The 18,397-nt window shown below is 38.5% G+C and overlaps 3 long non-coding RNA genes across 3 annotated transcripts; 1 reads left to right on the top strand and 2 right to left on the bottom strand.

Moving 5' to 3' along the window:
- Positions 1-7,118: 7,118 nt before the first annotated feature.
- LOC148736851 (uncharacterized) lies at positions 7,119-10,529 on the top strand. Its single transcript, XR_015997390.1, has 2 exons — positions 7,119-7,335; positions 8,892-10,529. It is a non-coding gene; the product is annotated as an uncharacterized LOC148736851 (long non-coding RNA).
- On the bottom strand, positions 9,105-9,659 carry LOC148736852 (uncharacterized). The gene is made up of 2 exons (XR_015997389.1): positions 9,525-9,659; positions 9,105-9,311 (listed from the first exon to the last, which is right to left on the bottom strand). It is a non-coding gene; the product is annotated as an uncharacterized LOC148736852 (long non-coding RNA).
- A 1,524-nt stretch (positions 10,530-12,053) lies between the features above and the next one.
- Positions 12,054-17,442, bottom strand: LOC148736853 (uncharacterized). The gene is made up of 5 exons (XR_015997101.1): positions 16,741-17,442; positions 16,243-16,346; positions 15,411-15,527; positions 14,231-14,310; positions 12,054-13,876 (listed from the first exon to the last, which is right to left on the bottom strand). It is a non-coding gene; the product is annotated as an uncharacterized LOC148736853 (long non-coding RNA).
- Between the last annotated feature and the right edge of the window lie 955 nt (positions 17,443-18,397).

The following is an 18,397-nucleotide window of genomic DNA, read 5'->3' on the forward strand; positions in this document are numbered from 1 at the left end:
TCGAAGTGTGCATTTCGATTTTGACGCCTAACGAGCCTCTGTTGAATCGTAGAACGGTGGATCGACAGTTAGTATTAGCACAGGCGTCCAAAACTTGTGAAAAGCGAGAGACTAATTATTCGTTCCTATCCGAGAAGACTAGAATGTCTAGCCAAGGAGGCAGTGTGGCCGAGTGGTTAGAGTGTCAGACTCGTAATCCGCCGCTCCCGGGTTCGAGTCCCACCCTCACCACTGGATTTGTTTCACGGTAGCCCCGAGTTCACATCCTTGGCCACGCTTGTAAATAGCCAACTAGTTTGCCTCCGGCCGGTTGGGGTTCTTAATGATGTTCTTAATGATGTTATGTTCAATTTAGACCATTTGTTTCATTTGTTTGCAAGGACCACAATGGAAACTACTGGTTCACCTGTAATTGTGTAATCCTATTAAAAGACTTTTTTTTAATTCTCGGACACGAAAGTGTTGATCAGAGATCAAAAAGAAATTAGAACTGTCACGTTTTGTGTGGCACTGTGTTAGATTACACAAGAAACCTGGGACGCCCGTGGTATTTGCAAGCACATTGACTGAGGGAATGAGGAGTAACCTCCGGAGAAAAAATGAACTATCCAAGTCTTCCCATGTCATAAAAACTGGGGTATGCAGAAGAGGGCTGGGGTAGGGATAAGAAGGACGGGGCAAGCACACTCGAGGGCAGTACAGATTCCAAACCTTTGAAAAAGCGGTAAATAAAAATAAAGGCACATACCGTCCTCTGTGCAGCACTTTGTTAATGATTAAGAGTACATCTTTGCAGTTAAATTAATAGAGGAAATATATCTGTATGATCAATACGTTTCTCATATTTCCATTTGTATCTAAAGATTCGTAAGGTGTACAGGCGAGAGAACAATAGGACACGTAGTCCTCTACTAGATTCACCTGCCTAAAATCGATCCCAACCCACTCATCCCACCCCATAGGAGGACATCCATCACACAGTAATCTCGTGCGTGGGAAATTAATATCTCCTTCCCCTAACCCTGCAGGAGACTGGACCTCCATTTATTCGTTCCTATCCGAGAAGACTAGAATATCTAACCATTTCTTGATGATATAGAGCGGTAGGATAATTCTTGTCAATTATTTTGAAGACCTGGAGTGTTGGCTCGGCCAGGGCTCGAACCCTCGACCTCCCTCACAACAGTCCAGCGCTCCATCCATTGAGCTAACTGGGAGGCATAAACATAGAAGAATTGAATACAAATACTTTCTCTGACATAAGCTCAACTAAATGTAAACCCCTCCCCCCCCTCAAAAAAAAAGAAAGATTATTTTGTTTTTTTTTCTTTGTTTGTGTTTGTTTTCCTACTTGGCACAATCCTACATTTGGTATCACGATACGCCAGAAAATTTCAGCTATATCTTTGTGTCTGCGAGCCACTTTGTGATACAGTAAGGAGTATGTGCCTTTCATGTTAATTTGGAATGAAATATTTTTCTTCCTCTTACCACTTCTCAAAATTCCTTCTAAAACCAATAATTTCGCCTCTCTGCTGTTTTTAATAAATCATGAAATTCTTCGTCTTCTTCTGAGAACCCAGATACAATTCTTTCCAGCCATTGCAAAAAGTCATGCTTTCTTGTACGTAGTTTTCGAAGAGAAGACTTAACAATATCCTCCAGAAATCTAACTTTCTTTTTTCTTTCCCTTTGCTCCATTTATTATTGCTTTCACCTTTCGCGGATTTTAACATGCTGCTTATCTTGTCAAAGAGTGATTGTCTCTTTTTGCTGCATCGATGTATATCTATTTTTTCTCTGGTTATCTTCTCCCTCAAAGCTATTATAGTCTGAATTAACAAATCAAAGTTGAGTTTTGAACTCCTCTTGGAATGAATGCTGACGTTGTTCGGGCCCGGACCCGCAGTGGGAGGATATCACGCCCCCCAGTGAGACTGGACCTGTGATGAGACCACCCTACTAAGGAAATTTTGTTGTTACTATTATGGGATATAGGAAGATGTGCTTTTCGCTTGAAGTTAGCAGTCCTTTCGTTGGATTAAAAGGAGTGATTTAAACCGTTGTCGAAAGTTGAAGTTATTTAGTAGTCTGAACAAAACCGACGTTTCTTAACTCTTTTTTCTCCTCTTTTGCGGACGTTTGGGATGCTGTCCATCGTTTAAGTGTTTTACTAATTGCATCAAAAAGTTCTCTCCTTTCTTTTGAGCTCGAACACATATCTTCATCAATAAGTTCATACAGCTTACTTTCGTTCACGTTGTTTTTTGCTTCCAAAAGAGCATCGTTTATCATAACGATAGAAAAGTTCATGCAGAGGATAGTAAGAGTGAAAAGTATTAAGAAAGCGAATATTTTGGCGTATACGTTATTTGCCTCAGCTAGTTCATTAATTGGCTCCTTTTAAAATTGACGAGTAACGCTCAGATACAGAGCCAAACATCAAGACGCCAAAGTGCAAAAATGCCTTAAATAAAGTCATTAACACAACTCTAAAGGAAGAAAAAGATCGCGAAGATTTCTTCAATGTTTCTGAAAAAAAAGGAATGTAGTTGTTAAAGCGAATAATCCGCAATAGTTTTGTGGTGACGATAAACATTAGCGTCCCAATTACAGCATTCTCTATTCCTTGGAAAGTAATAGCCTCTTGGAAACTAACATTTGCAAAAATGCTTTCTTTCAGTTTCCTCGTCGTGGAGTTTACTTTACCTTGTCGTGTTATATACATCACCACGGTCAAAAGAGAGAAGACTATTTAGAATAACTCGACCCAATTCCAAAAGGACTTCAAATAACGGGAACGATGTTTATAAATCTTGAAGCTTTGTCTTCCAGAATACAGAAAAACGAATACAATAAATAAAACATGCAAATCAAATAAAACTGATGCGAGGCTGTGTCTGTATAATAAAGGGAAAGAACATCAATTTGCACGGAGGCTGCTTTCAGACCAGATGCGTCAATCTTGTAAATGTATGTGGCAGTACCTAAAATATTCACTGGTGGATTAAAAGTAGAAAACTCGGCAAGGACAACTCTTGTTTGCCTGTCAAGCCAACCGTTGTTTTGTAAATTTATTATTATGCTGAATCCAGTTTGGTTCCCGTACCCGAGGTCTGCAACAAACCCTCCTCCATGGTAAAATGACAACTGTCCCCACTTGGGTACAGTCTCTGTTTTATCAGCATTTTGATAACGCCAGGGCTTTGGGCAAAGCTGTAGTTACTCGACATTTCTCGTAACATTGTCCATGGGCCTCCAGCCTGGTTTATTGTATGCGTTCTTGTATTCGTTCTTTGTTGAGTATCCTTCGAAGCATTCTTGGAATAATTCATCCATGTATCTTACCACTTGACATTGGCCTGCAATTTTGGCATATAATAAACCATTTTAAGTACTTTGTTAATGGATGTATTTCTATTGGTGGTATGTCACATTTCAAAGTATTAAATAGACACATACATTTCTATTATAAAGAAAAAGAAAGCTCTTTGTAGAACACTTTTAAACCGCGTTTGCCTCAGGGGGCGGTAGAACGCCGTCCATATAAGCCTAAATCTAACTTTAATAAACAAAGCACTCTTATAAACAGTAACAGTTGAAATGGTCGGAAACAAAAACATTCTTCTCTGGTGTGGCATATTTTTCATTTAGGGAAAAGACGAATAAACTATCGCCATTTATATCTAAGTTTGGACACTATTCGCTTCTCTCTCAGACTCCAAGGTATGTATATAACCATAAGAGGTAAAATCACATGTGGAAATTAAAAAGTCCTGAAAGACAAAAAGTTAAATAATAAACTTACCCAATTTCACTCTGAGTTGCTTTACTTGAGCCATTCCAACAAGAAGAGAGTGCTTATTACCCGTATACATTGTTTGCGTCTCCTCTTGACTGTTGTACCATCCGCTGGAGAACACTTCAGGAAGGAGAATATTCTGCAACCAGCTCAAGTACATTCTATTGTCTGCCACCCGAGTTAGCACAAGATCATCGGGTTAAAAGAACATTGTGAGAGTGAAAGTAAAAGGTAAACTTTAAATTGAGATCACGCATGCGAGTTATAATCTACACGTCCGCTTTAAATCAGTATTTCTACGGGTTCATTTCACATCGCAACACCTCTTTTTCCATTTTTTGAGCAGGTCGCCATCATTCAACTTTATTTCCTGTACTCGATAATCTTAGTACTGAAGAATATCTGAGGCTGATTAATCACAAGAATTTCGGCTGAGGATTACTCCCAACCAAATAGTATTTACTTACTTGTTGAAGTTTAGTAGACCATCTTGGATTGATTTCATCTGCTAACGATGGTCTTTTCTGTTTCCATAGCACACTATCATTAACAAGAAAACGAACACCAAATAAATAACAATTTCTGTGAAGTAACGTGACAGGTTCTGATTCCTGGCCTGTCGTTTCCTCATCTTTTCCACTTCTGATAATTTCAGTGTCCAAAATTTCTGTTTTGAGAGGACACTTTTAGATCAATGAGAATTTTCGCAGGTACGTAGTTTTGATTTTTTTGCCTTTACTTCCAAAATGCCTGCGAGAAGTAGAGCTGTGAAGAACACTTTTAACCGCTGCCTTGATTGTCACCTGTGCGAACGAGATCAGCATTGAAGACAGCCTTGTGCTCAGTGACACTTTTTTCCCAAATCAGACTGTAGAATATTGAAAACGAAGCAGAAAAAAGTACAAGAGCAGAACAACAAGAACCAAGCAATATCAATGATCAGGGTACCTTTAGAACAATAGCTATTGTTCGTGGCAGACTTCCCAGCTCCTTTCCGAAACTGTGATACTATGACAATGTTTATGGGTGCCACATCAAGTGCGCATTCAATACCAGTGACTACTTTTCTCCACGACATTTTCAGTGGTCCAACTTCGATAGGCTGCTTATATCTTCCTGGTAGCTTATAGAACATCGCGTTAGCAAACATGGAAGTCAAAAGCACCGAAAGGCAGCAAGAAAGCCGCTGCACTCTTGTAAAGCGGCTTCTTCTTAGTTTCGCTGCGACTGAAACCCAAATATGACACTCTGTGAGGCTTCGTCACCAAAGTCTTGCAACCTTGCTACCTAAATCCATTTGAGTTGCAGTTAAGTGGAATATTCGCTCGATACGCCCGTCTCCCCGCTCAAGAGCAAACCACTGACTGGCCGTAAATTTCCACGAATGGTTGGATTCACGGTATGTCCCGAATCAGAATTTCCTATAGAAACCACGAAGGACTATCTCCAAAATTGTTATGACTACTCTGCACTCCTTGAGTCGTGCCTAGCGATTTGTTAGCATTAAATATAGCTACATCCAAATTACCTCGAGAGAATTTTGGTATTAGTTACACAAGGCTCTTACTGACTAAGCTGACTAATACCACTCTTTCCATCAGATCCGTAAATCTCCATAGCGATTTGAGCAGTTGTCCCAGAGTTTTTCCACACCCCCGTCGTAATCACTATCTCGTACTCATATGCACAATGTGAAGAGGATGGAAGGCAGATTAGTAATCCCTTCATGACAAGAAAAAGACACCTTTTTAACACCAGCATGAATCTGGGTGAATAACTGATTTACATTCTTATTTCCCATCTGACTTCTTTGAAGAGAAAAACATACCGGAGCCCTTCAAAAATTTTAAATTCTACTCGCCCTCTTTTAAAACCCTAACATAATTTTCGCGGATATATTATATTCATATAAAGTCGAAAAAAAAATAACAATTTGAAAAACTTGTGAAGTTGACCTGAAAATGGAAAAACCAACCATTCAAAGAACGATCACAACACATTCCACACTAACCCCATTAAGTCTTACATTTCTTGCGTCTTCCTTGTCGGCTTTCCTCACGATAACTAGCAAAGAAGATCGCGAATCACATGTTCACATATGATCGCAACCGATCGCAGCGATCTGTGACAACCGAAGGGTATCTCGAAAACTCAGACCTCGAAAACTCAGACCACGAAAACTCAGACCTCAGATCCGAAAAACTCAAACCCTGTGGGTGTCTCAAAAACTCAGACCCGAAAAACTCAGACCCTCTGGGTGTCTCGAAAACTCAGACCCGAAAAATAAAACATATTTACACTGCATGAATGCCGCAAGCCGACTTGTTTACTGTTCGTCGATACAGTGGCATTACGTGCACTGATCATAAATAAATATCTGCCGAGAAAAGAAAAAACAACTTGCAGTGTTAGATACGTGCAACGATCATGAAAATTATACTCAACATTCGTATATATTTTTCTTTCCTTTTTTCGTATAAGCCAAGTTTATATCCACAAAGTGTCGTGTCCAGTTAGAAGCCATTCGCGAGGTGTGTTGCGTGATGGTTCCCTGTGCAAATACAGGACCGGCGTCACGCGACGGTAGCGGATATAACCTCTCGTGGTCCTTATACTTCGAGAAATTCTCGCGATTGAGTATCCTGCATTGAATTTTAAGCATAATAGACCATTAATGGTCGATGAGAAGTCGCTTTTGTTAAATCTGTAATCTAAATGATTTGTCTGTCTGTAAAAGGATTGAGATTGCTATCATTTGGTTGAGCAAGTGTGGTTTTACCAGCAATCGATTTTATAACCAATCGTTTCGATAAGTACTATTTATTTCAAAACAAACAATTACAATGTTATTTCAGTGTTCAGTTTTATTGCAATGTTGTTTCCAAAAAACATTTAGTGAATCATACAGTAAGTACATTCAAGCGTTTTTATTGAAAGGAAAGAAAATAACTCGTGTGGCTTGGAAAATGCAACCTTGAACGGATAATGTCTTATAATTGACCACGAATATTAATTAAAAGCTTATGTTATATTAAAGTAAACATAAACAAAGAACCGTTTATACACAGTGTTTGTACGCAGTTATTCTTTAAAATGAGGGAAGTATAAGGACCTCGAATGGTTGTATCCGGTTTCAAATATCCGCCGCTACTGTCGCGTGACGCCGGTCCTGTATTTGTACAGTGAACCATCACGCAACACACCTCGCGAATGGTCGGCATTAGATAACATGGGGTGAAATAGACCCGAATGATTAGCATTTTCCGATCATCGTAGTGACGTCATCTCCCGACCGCATTATAAACTTCGGAAATTAACATGGCGACGTAATGGTGAAACCAGTATGTTGCGGGCGATTGTAGGCGTAAGATAGACCAGGCCACGCATTGTTTTGGTTTACGTTTGTAGTCTAATAAGCAGTTCGCGGGACGAGCAGATGGATGTTTCCGGAGGAACTCACGAGCCGACCTATTCTCGAGCTACCTCACCTGACGTTATTTGGACCTTTTGCACAGGACAGTACATAACATAGGGTGAGGATTATTGTTATTATTTTGAGAATTCTAAGTGATGTATTTCAGTGTCTATCATATACGCTCTGTTTTTGGCCTTCTTTGTTTAAGGGATGGAACTTTATGCAATATTAGTGTTATTTTTCTATGCCAAAACTTCCGTCAATTTTACAAGCTTACATTTAATAAAATTAATTACTTGAAGAACATTTTTTGAAGAATTGGTTAAGAGCTACAAATTCAGAGCAAGTTATGTACCAATCAAATCATTGCCTCTTCACCTTCATTTTATGCCCTCTGAGCAACCCTGAATCTAACTGATTGTTATGTCTCTGGGGTATGGATGTTGTATTGATAATTCTATGAATGTGAATGTCACATAATGCAATTAATGATTTACACTACAAGTGATATTTTAAATATTCTCTCAAAATTGAGCTTTTAAGCGAGTGAGCTTTTAAGCGAGTGCAATTTGAAAGAAGAGCTTTTAACCGAGTGCAATTTGAAAGAATTTTCAAATATTGCAAGTAGTGTAAATCCTTAATCGTTAGAGCTTTCTGTTACGATTACTCATTTATTATGACTGAGAAAATTACAAACATGCTTGCATTCATTAGCAATGCAGTTCAAAATAAGAATTAGTGATAAATTTGCCTCCTATCAGTCAATCATAAAGAGGTAATTTTCTCAGTCATATAATAAGAACTGAAACCTTCTGGTGTGCGATATTTTTAAAATCAACTTATCCCACACATAAGACCTTATGGACAAAATTGTGTGAAGAAGCTAGGTGACAAGTACTTCATGTGTGCCATTTGTTGTTGTGATTGTACTGGCGAATTGTCTTAGTGTGGAAAAAGTCAAACAAAGAAAACACAAAAATGTATGCATGCAGACTAGAACAAACCTTATTCCAAATAAACAGCTCAAGAGAAAATTCTTGTTACGACATAATATAATGATCCTGTTTTATCATTGAATAAATACATAGAAATTTTTACTTGTAAGGCTTATTAATCACAGAATATGTCATGCATGTACATTATATTATATATGACACTGCATGCTGTTTTGTAAATAACATGGTGCAGTTGGCTCATCAAAACTTTAAAGGCATCTCAATATTTACAAGATACTCTGGCCTAGCTTACTGACTAGTGAGTGATATGTCACATTTTCCCAGCCAAAATAAATTTTTTTCACAAGTCAGATAGTTCATTTGTTGTTTAGGTTTTGGCAAAAAATTGTTAGCAAATATACTGTTGCATGCTTCATTGGAGCTCACAAATACTGTAATTGAAACTCTCAAAACTGGTGGCATTGGAAAAGTTCAATTAGATAAATTTTAGATAGCTACCTTTCATCATCCACACTTTGATCAGGTTTTGCATTTGCGAAAGCAAATGACAACTAAGCCCGGTTTGATTTTTATCAGAATGCTGTTTGAATTGCACCACAAATGATCCAAATACCTGGTAGTCACCATTTGTGTGCACCACAAGGAAAAACAGAGGTAAAGCATAACGGGTAGTTTTGTGTGTGGCATCCAGTAGACAAATGTTGCCATATCTTTTCAGGAGTCTGCGCTGCCAGGCACTTTGATGGACAAACAGAAGGGTGCTGGGATCCTGTTCTGTAGTGTGGTCTTCTCCATCTGTTGTGGCTGAAGAGACATCTCCACATGGCTGAAAGTAGATGAAGTCCTCTGGGCTAGATGCTTTCCACTGGATAACTTTTTCTACCACATTCTCTTGATCAATTTTTGAGAATCTGTGCTTTATGGTAGCTCGTTACATGTGGCTCCTTATATCACTCAGCTTAGGATAAAACCTACGGTTTGAGGGAGATGGTTGGATTTCATCCTTTGCTGATATTTTATTTTTTATGTAGACAGTCAGGTGTCTCCACATTTCATGGGTGTCTTTCACTCCCTCATTGACAAGCTTTTCAATTTGTCTGATGATCCTGTCATCCACAGGCTGAGATAGGCTGCTCCCCTGGAATGAAATGAGAATAATATGTGTTAAGGTATTAATTTCTCTTAAGGCATGTTCTGCTTAATTTAAAACAGAGAGGGTGTGTCATAGCTCCAACAAGACACCTTATTAAATACCGGAATGAAAGCTTAATTTTTTTTTCTGATGAACCAAACATTGATTGGTACTGGCAGTTGCAGGTGGACTTCATACCCTCTCCTTCTATTATCTTACCTCTCCCATAAGATGATGTGCATGGTCAGTCTCAGTAGGAAACTCTATGTAAATTCTCTGCTCAGACCTCACATTTGCTTTTACCATATCATCTCTCAATCGTTTTGATGCTTTTGATCTTTCATGTTTTGTATCTTTTTCAATCTGCAGTGAGTTGTAAACTTTAATATTAAATACTGAGAAAGAACGGTCTTATTGTATTTTAATATGTCTAATCCTGGCTGCGCTTCAAATTTTAATGTTGCAATTTATTGTTGAAAGAGATTATTAGTTTTATTCTGAATGCACACATACTTACTTACAAAGAGAGATGAAATACAGCTGGTTATAAAACCAACTGAGGAATGAAAGCAAAAATAATGATGAAGATTGCGTATGTTTAAATAGCAGAAGCTATTCTATTGAGTGGATGATGAAATTCTTAAATGAAGATGGAAGTTTATGTTTCTGTATGAAAAAATTACGTTCCTGGTTAAATGTAGTTGTTTAGTGAATGATTACCTTCAGTAGTATACACCATGATTTCCAAAGTCCTTGTCAGCCTCGTAACTGGAAAATTTTACGGTGTTCGTCGTTTCATATTTTGAAATCATCTTTTTGGCATGATCCAAAGACTGAACGTAGCCGAATGTTTCGGAAATTTCCACGGAAAAAGAAGATTCTTTCGCTTCTTCCATTGTAAACACAGATACCACATTCAATTCTCCCGCCAGATTTTCCCGCTAGAACAGGCAGCTCATCGGAAGTTTAACAGGCGAAACCATCAAGACTGAGGGGCGAGGGGATGGGAAGGTTCCTCTTCTTTATTTATAGCCTTTTTATATGTATAGCTGGCTTTTCGTACGGCGTAAAACGGTAAACCTCAAAGATACTTGCAACACTCGCAATTCTATTTTATATTGGTTCTTATGTTAGCCTTCGATGGGATAGTAAGGATAGTAGTTGATTTTAAAGTACACATATAGCCCAAGCACATAATCATGAATAAATGTGACTTCGCTCAAAGTTGCTTCCTTTTAATATGTCACTTTTAAGGACTTCATTACTAACACCCTCTTTCAACGCAAAAAAAGTATGGCTTGGTCTTATATCGTATTGCTTCAGACATCATTAGGAATAATCCTCACCCTATGTTATGTACTTATATATTGTCCTGTAGTATTGAAAAGTAACATCGGGTGAGGTAGCATAGAGTCCTTTACTTAAGTAAGTAGGTCCGGAAACATTCTTCTGCTTGTCTAGCGAGTTGCTTATTAGTCTCCCACTCCGTACGCTAAAAAGATGCGTGGCGTAGTCTGAGCTTACAGCCTGCAATCGTGCGCAACATGAACTACTGGTTTCACACTTACGCCGCCATGTTAATTTCCGAAGTTTACAGTGCGGTCGGAAGATGACGTCACAGCTATGACCGGAAAATGCTAATCATTCGGGTCTACTTCACCCTACACGACGAGCTTTATACGACTTTGAATTTCTTGCCCCCTCCCGATTTTGCGCTATTGAATAGCGCAAAGTCAGGAGGGGGTCTAATTTTTCTTCACGTAGCATCTCTGCGGGGCAAAAATTTAATGAAGGATTTTCACAAGAAAGGTGTTGAAAAGTGAGGTTCGGCACATGGCTATCTATCAACAGATTTAATTTGACACGTCAGTCTAGACAACATTATGAGGTAAGTATCGAGTGCGCTCCGTGGATCACAAAATGTAGAAAATGCATCTTCTCAACGTAAACAAAAATTACGAGACGCCCATATTGAAGTGTGCGTCGTTTCCTTTATGTTGAGCCAAGCAGGAGCACTTTGAAATCTTTGAGAAAAAGTAGGAATTATAAGTACGAACCTATGAGAGATTAGCTAGTACGAACATAGCTCTCAAAGCCATTAATCAATCGATCGATGATACAGCGCGCCATAGTTGCTGTTCTTATCAGAGTAGGAAATCAGTAGCTTTGACTCTTAGCAGAGCGTTTTTTGTCGTGGTTCCTGCTTCTACATTCAACAGTTACCTAAAGCCAGCTGAAAGATGCTACAAATTAACATGCGAGAGGGTCAATGTGGCGAAAAAAAGTTAATTTGACATTTTTTCACCCAGTAAAAAGGTTCAGCTATTCCTAAACTGGAAAAATATATATATATTTTCTAAAACTGGCCTCTTGGCTGGATTGAGGTGCACTGCATTCTGAAGTATTAAGGATAAGGCTTCCATCTCTTATTTTTGTAAACATTATTCGCCATAATTCCCAGACAAAAATTGTCACTAGCGGCACTTAGTCCATGTTGTCCCCCTCTCAACGAGTTCTCCTTCATCGACGTGTTTCTGATTAAGGACCTCTGCCTCTGTATTTATTCGCCTGCGGCGATCTGCGATCCTAGCTTACCTCTTTTCTTTCTATCTTTTCGTCTTTGCTTTTGCTTCTTTATTCGCTCTTTGTGAATTAGCCTCTCCTGTTCGTCGCTTTCGTCTTCTTAAAGAAATCGACAACGCACAAATAACTCGAAGTAGAACGCAACGCAAAGTCGCTAAACACTCGGAAAGTGACTCCTCTTTATTCAGGTATTTCATACGTCAACTTAATCGGAGAAAAATGCTGCTTTTGTGCTCTTTTTAAAGAGCATGTAATAACTTTAGAGATCGCTAAATTGCTGTGGAAACTTGACTGCGAAAGAGAATCACTATTTAGATCTGGGTAGTGACCTGGAAATAATGGTAAATCTCATTACCTACCGCCGGCTTGAATAAACATATCCCTTGTCGTAGCTTTCATATAATGAATCTCCGGTTTGACACACACGCGTTTGAAACTCATGCCGGAATAGTTGGTTCTTCCGCTCCAAGAACGAGAATGGCTTGACGCGTAAACGGTGCTCACTAACTATGGCAGAAATCTACGTTACAAATTGCCTTATATGCGCGAAACACATGACAACAAGAAGGGCGTTAGAAAAGCATTACAACCAAAAGTATCCTTGTTGTGATACTCCACAGAGTATCGTCTTTCCTAACTTGGGAAGTAAGCAGGCTCCAGTAGAGAAGCCACAACTTTTAACTGGAATGGGCATACTTGAAATAGCTGGCAGAAATCATGGAGCGTTTAAACTCTGCACATAACCCTAGAGTTCCTGGTAAGTACTAAAAAAACAAACTTGGATCAAACTCTTCAGACTATTCGTAATGTTACCATTTATCTTTCTCCAAAGGGTTTTTTTTCTGCACAGTTCCACGTGTTATAAGAGCTTAACTGTTTCGTTGGGTCTTTGATCAATTTTACTTCAGACAGCCGCTTTTTATCAGTGTAGCAAAGCAAACAATTTCGGCTTTGCTCGAACGAAGTGCATCAGTTTCAAGGCCGGGCTGTATCGACAACGGCTCACATGCTCGCGCCCAGTATTGAAAATTAGAACAAAAAATGGCCAGTTGTCTTGATCCTCTATTCCGCATATTTTTACAAACTATAAGTGAACTAGAACCCCGAAACCAGTTATTTGCAATGGTTGTAAGAGTAAGACTTGTGGCCCTCACTATGCCTTTCCATGTCATGTACTTTTTGTTACCAGGCAACGAACAACACTGGTGTATATTTTGAGACCAAGAGAAGATCAAATAGCGTAATTCAAATGGCGACTGAGGTTATATACGCCCAGGAGTATATAACCTCAGGGTTACAAGTCGTCCTGATGCCATCTTGAAGCACTTCAGTGAGACGAGCGTTACTTTTCGTGTTTCTTAAAAATATGTTTATCATAATATCGTGAAATTTTAATGTATTTTGTACGCCTCTGTGGACTTGACTAATACTTTAAAATTCTTTCGCAGCAAAGTGATGCCACTTCACCTTTACAAATGTAAGACTTGATTTTTTTGGGTCATTTACCCAGCAAAGTAGGACAAAACTCTTCGTAAATATGTCCTTTAAAAATTACAACCTTGGTGACGTGGAGCGAGCTCTGTCTGACCAAGTTAAGGTAAAGTTTTGCTTGACAAAATCCTTCATTGGCTCCACAGAAATAACAAAAGGTGTTGTTAATCTGTCGGGGCGTGCTGCCCTAGAAGCTGCAAAGAAAATGCAAAATTCCAAGAAACCCTCTCTGCAGTCACAACTAGTCATAGATGTTGGAGAAGAAACGGAACTACCAGATAATGTGAATTCATATGGTATCCAATTTTTGGGAATTCAACAAATAGAATTATATGGGAAAAGCCCAATCTATAAAATATATGACAATGTAACTAAGAGAAAAATATATATGACTCTTTTGACAACATATCTTTTCTTTTCTTGCTTGCCTGCATGTTAATCTTTCTCAAAGTACTAAGAAATGTCACTCCAAGGTTTCCATCACAATAATACACCACCTAGATAGAAACAATATAGGCACTGAATAACATTAAAACCATTATTATAGACATTCATAGTTACTTGTATTGTGCTACATACAGTGGATAAACACATACATGTAGATGCCATCAAATGAGACATTCAGTTTTTATTGTGGCTTCTTGTTAAGACTGAAATATTTAAGAAAACCACTCACAGTAATGATTCAAATACATGTAGTATAAAAAATACTTTTGGCCTCATTGTAGAATAGGTAACAACAATATTCCTTTGCTTGCTTTAAGTAGTTGAATAAAGACTGAATTGATCATGTTAAGTTCATTATAATTTCCACTTTTGTGTGCAAATGAGAACCACATGAAAAAAATTACCATACAGTCATCACTAGATAGATAAGCCAAGCTCCTTTCCTGTTTCAGGCAAGCCAAGCAGTGATCTCAACAATTATTCACTAAAAAAATATGAAAACAAAGAACCAAAATTTTTCATGTGATCTTACCCTGTAAGTGTCTGGCAATCACCTGTAAAAATTAGACTTCCACAGAGTACCAGCTTAAAATAGGTGAACCTTTTGTCTGCTCTAGAGAACTAAAGTTCCAAAATTATTGTCCTCTGGTTACAAATTAGGATATTATCAATCAAAATATAGACTTGTTTATAAGTAATTACATTAACATTTTAGTGCCCAAGAAACACCTGAGGATAAATTTCCCACAGAGTCACAGCTTGAAAAGCCGAGTTCCTCTGCTGTTTCAGGCAGGCCAAACAGTGATATCAACAGTTTTTCGTGCTCGAAAAACTAATTTCAAAAATCGTTCAAGGAAAATTAATAACATTTAAGTGCCCTAGAAACACCTGAGGATAAATTTCCCACAGAGTCACAGCTTGAAAAGCCGAGTTCCTCTGCTGTTTCAGGCAGGCCAAACAGTGATATCAACAGTTTTTCGTGCTCGAAAAACTAATTTCAAAAATGGTTCAAGTAAAATTAATAACATTTTAGTGCCCTAGAAACACCTGAGGATAAATTTCCCACAGAGTCACAGCTTGAAAAGCCAGGTTCCTCTGCTGTTTCAGGCAGGCCAAACAGTGATACCAACAGTCTTTTACTCGACACAAATTAAATTCAATAATGGCTCATGTGGAATTAATAACACTTTAGTGCCCAAGAAACACCTGAGGATAAATTTCCCACAGAGTCACAGCTTGAAAAGCCAGGTTCCTCTGCTCTTTGAGGCAGGCCAAACAGTGATACCAACAGTCTTTTACTCGACATAAACTAAATTCAATAATGGCTCATGTAGAATTAATAACACTTTAGTGCCCAAGAAACACCTGGGGATAAATTTCCCACAGAGTCACAGCCTGAAAAGCTAGTTTCCTCTGCCGTTTCAGGCAGGCCAAATGGTGATACCAACAATCTTTTACTTACTACAAACTAATTCCTATAATTAGTTTGAAAGGGAAATTTTACCATTTTAGTGCCCAAGGAACACACAGCTGTAGTTTGAAAAGCACAGTTCCTCTGCTGTTCCAGGCATGTCAAACACTTACCAAAGTTTCCAGTTCAAATATTTTGTTCCCAAAAAGCACCTGGAGATGTCATTTCTCACAGAGTCGCAGCTTAAAAAAGTCAAGTTTCTCTGTTACTTCAGGAAGGCCAGACAGTAACTGAAATTGAAAAGGACAATTATTAACACTGAAAGTGAATTATTTGAATGGTGCAAAAGTAGTAGCTACATGTAGTGGCCCATATTCCATAGAAAAGAAAAAAAACTCAAAAAGAAGCCCATTTAATGATCTGAATCATTAACTGCTATCTGTCAACTGTTCAAGAGTTTACTTGCTCAAGTTATCTTTTGGATCAGACATAATTTCTTGATTAAGGTTTTGACTTCAAATAGTATCCACATTTATCCATCCAAAGAGGAAGGCTGTTAAGAATACAAAGGGGAATGGTATCTCAAATGCTAAAATTTGTAAAGCAACAAAGTGGATATTCCAAGGGCTAGGTGGCTAACACCAAAAACCTTCTAAAGGGGATATGGGGATGCCTGTTTTCTAGAAACATTGACACTGCTTAGGCTCAAGTTTTGTTTGTTTAGTTTTTGTTTTTGTTTTTTTTTTTTTGGAAAAAAATGTTCAAATTACCCTTAAATGTATGACATAACAAACAGAGTTCAACACTGAGTCCATGCCCAGCTAGCACAAAATTTTCTTCATTGACTTTTTCAAGAAGCATGTATATAGTCAAATGTAACTAAGAAAAAAATAAAAGTAAAATGATAATTTACAAAAATTAATTTTAATAAATATGACCTAAACCTGAAAAGGTTAATAAAAAGTAATTTTTTTATGTAAAGCATAATCCAATCTGAAATGCAACCTTTAAAGGTAGCTTTGTAATGTTTGCCATCAACAGTGAAGCCTTCTTCTTTCAGAACTTTATTCTCCTCATTTAGCCAAACAATCAACTTCTACACCTTGCTCCTGAGAAAAGTAAAAAAAAAGTCTAAGAGTAAGTCTATGTTTGAGTTTGGATTATCAATTAACAGTTACCCATTACCTGTGATAGGGAATGATAAAGAAGTTATATCCACAGTATAGTAAAATCAAACTCTACTAACTTTTTCTCAACACAATTAGCAATCGCAATTGGATAAACAGCCAGAGCTAACACTCTATTAAGAACCACAGAGCCCTTTGCCAGTTTTGATAGCTAAATCAATTGGAACAATTCCAATTCTCTCCCTACAGTACAAACAAACAGTGTTATCATTATCAGCAGCAGCATCATGCAGTACATGTATGTGCACAAATTGAAAGTGGATTTAAATGTTCATCTTAGATTCAGCCATTTAGATAACCCAAAAATTTTCCTTACCTGCAAGAGGTCTTCCAGCTCGTTTCATGAATAAACGAGGTCCTATCGATTTATCCAACTTCAGCAGATCTTTAAGCGGTCGCTTTATATCTGAAAAGAGACAGGCGCGACCACTGTGTCGGCTACTGTAGCAGGCGTAGATAGTGGCGTCTCCAATCCAAGCGATCCAACCTGTCTTGAGCTGCCGCGAAAATTCGATCTTCCAGCCATTTCCGAGTCAAACTGGTGAAAATTTAATAATTCCCTCACCAACCTAAATTGATCTGAAGCAACCACTAGCTATTCAACGAGATTTTTTCGTCGTAATGATCTTCTAATTATTCTGAAGAGGGTTGAAACATTAACAGTGTCCTTCTTTGGCGACGAACCAAACCACGGTGGGTCGACTTGTCCACCATTTCCATCGACCAGATCGCGGACGCATACGTCTGCAATGTCTTCAATCACTCCTCATGAACTCTCTTCATTTACAAAACGAGTCGTTTGATACAGTGTACCAAATTTTGCCAGGATCGAGCGACAGTCCGAAAATTCGGCGAAGAGGATATAGCTTCGCCGCCATATCTCGTTCGCGCCAATTTTTGTATTACGCGCGACGAAGCACTTTGTTATATATTAAGTGTAATTAGAGTCGAAAACAAACCATTTATGGACACATGATCTGGTTTTCATTTGTACAGCGCACTCAAGATATACTTAGCACCTTCATCACCGCAAACTGTGCAGTCATGACAGATCTGTACTTTTGCTAATTCGATTTTCTTGACTACCCCGGAAATTAGAACCCATACCCAGCTGTGAATTTCAAAGTCGCATAAAGCTCGTCATGTATCTAATGTCGACCCTCGCGAATGGCCTATAACGACACGACACGTTGTGGATATAAACTTGGCTTATACGATAACGAAAAGAAAAATATATACGAATGTTGAGTATAACTTTCATGATCGTTGCACGTATCTAACACTGCAAGCCGTTTTTTTCTTTTCTCGGCAGATAATTTTCATGATCAGTGCACTTAATGCCGCTGTATCGACGAACAGTAAACAAGTCGGCTTGCGGCATTCACGCGGTGTAAATATGTTTTGTTTTTCGGGTCTGAGTTTTCGAGACACCCAGAGGGTCTCAGGTTTTCAGGTCTGAGTTTTCGTCGAGACACCCAAAGGGTCTGAGTTTTTCGGGTGTAAGGTCTGAGTTTTCGTGGTCTGAGTTTTCGAGACACCCGACAACCGAGTCCACGGTTTACCATTCAGCGGCAATACAATGTAACTCCAGTCAACCAAAGTAGACGCAAAGGACGCTGAGCTTTTAATAGGTGTTAACATTCTGCTTCTGTTGTCTTTACTTAAACGGGGGAATCGCTGCCAGACCAAAGAGGAAACGTCGCTTCTTGGTGCAGAAAGTCTTAAGAAAGAGAGAACTCTTTGCTAAAGCGATTGAACAGGCAATCGTATTTCCTAATTTCCTCCATAAACTGTTCCGTGTCAATTTCACTAGCATCTTGTCTAAACACACCCACGTGTAAAAGTTGATAAACAATTGGTTTTCATGGCATCATGTCCCTTGCATAGCATTATTGGACACATTCAATCGCATGATCGCAGAACTTTGTTCACATATGATCGCACTCGATCGCAACCGATCACACGAATAGAAC

The sequence above is a fragment of the Stylophora pistillata genome, chromosome 2 (genome assembly GCF_964205215.1).
Source record: "Stylophora pistillata chromosome 2, jaStyPist1.2, whole genome shotgun sequence".
Classification (NCBI taxonomy): domain Eukaryota; kingdom Metazoa; phylum Cnidaria; class Anthozoa; order Scleractinia; family Pocilloporidae; genus Stylophora; species Stylophora pistillata.